Raw genomic sequence first — 1,630 nt, 5'->3', positions numbered from 1 at the left:
TTTTTAGAGTTTAAATTCATTCTTTTTTTTTCTTTAGTTAATTATCTTAATTACTCTTAGTTCAATTTGGTTGTTTTTTAGTGTAGTTGTTATTTTTACTATTGCAATTTAATATTTGCTTGATATTCAGTTAGTTCCTTTGATTGCCCTTTACTCTACTTTCTTGTTATCTAGTCTTTAATTGTGCTTTTAATTTTCTATCATTTTAATTTCCGTTAATTACAATAATAACCAATGATTATGCATCATATTGTAATTTCAGAGAGTACGATGTGGGATTAAACTTCCAGTATTGTTTTTAATTGTGGTAATCTTTTGATCAAACTTTAATTTGATAGTATTAAATTTCAATTTAAAATTATCTACAACAAGATTTGAGCCTTTTAATCTCAAAATTTTTTAAATCGGTCTCTAAAATACTCATTAGTTGTTAGCAAGGTTGTCGATAAAAAAGTTACTTTTTTAGGGTGATATTCATCAATGGCCTAACTCTTGGTAAGCTTTAGCGTCAAATAGTGTTAGTGTTAATTGCATTTGCGATAGATATACGACAACTCCACGTCGTTAAATTTATAATTAAGTAAGAATAAATTACTATTTGTATCCATAAAAAATATAAACGCTGACAAATGTATTCATATAAAAATAAAACGATAATTATATTCACGGAAGATAGTTTTTGTATGCCAAGAATATTCTAACGGATCAATTGTGTAACCAACGTCTGGGTACTCTTGGCACACGAAAGCCATCTTCTGTAATTATAATTGTCGTTTTATTTTTATATGAGTATATTTATCAGTATCTATATCTTTTATGGGTACAAATGATAATTTATTATAAGAATCAAGACGAAAGTAAGATAAGATTGGAGTTTAAGGAGAACCTTATTCTACTTACTCGAACCTTGATAAACTTACAAATAAAATTAATGTAAAGTTAAATCTTATCCTAATTTATCTATTGTGAGCTCTACTTACAAAATTTACACTAGGTTATAGAATAAAAAAGTGTATAACAATATAACATACAGAGTATATACAAAAAGGAAAGAAAAAGAAAAAGAGGGACATACAAAAGCATAATTTACTCTCTTTTTTATATCTCTACACATTTTAAATATGCATGAGAGACTGAGAGTAAACACTTACTTACAAACCATTTTGAAAGCGAAACATACCTGTTGTCTTCTTTAAAATTTGTCTAATAATGTCTTGTTATTTGAAATTAGATTTATCATCATTAGTATGAGTACAATGCATTTGGCTTTATTACATAAATAAACGATAATGTATCTAGACAATAATTATAATTGCTAATTATAGATATAATTCATAGTTGATATCATCAACGATATTAAAATATGAATAATACTACACATTTAAGTGATTTTGTTAACCAAGTTAAATTAAATTAGTGTAACATAATAAAAATAATTTATAAGTAGCATTATTCTAAATCTTATTATTTAACTTGATTAAACTTAATTTATAAAAAGATTTAGATGTACAATATTACTCATTAAACATTATTTCATAACAAAACATATCAAGATTAACTATGACTACGATAATTATGAATTTACAATGGCTATAAAACTTTAAAAGTATTATTAAAATTAAAATCACAT

This window comes from Arachis ipaensis, chromosome B09, assembly GCF_000816755.2.
Source record: "Arachis ipaensis cultivar K30076 chromosome B09, Araip1.1, whole genome shotgun sequence".
Classification (NCBI taxonomy): domain Eukaryota; kingdom Viridiplantae; phylum Streptophyta; class Magnoliopsida; order Fabales; family Fabaceae; genus Arachis; species Arachis ipaensis.
Note: the sequence above shows the minus strand (reverse complement) of the source record.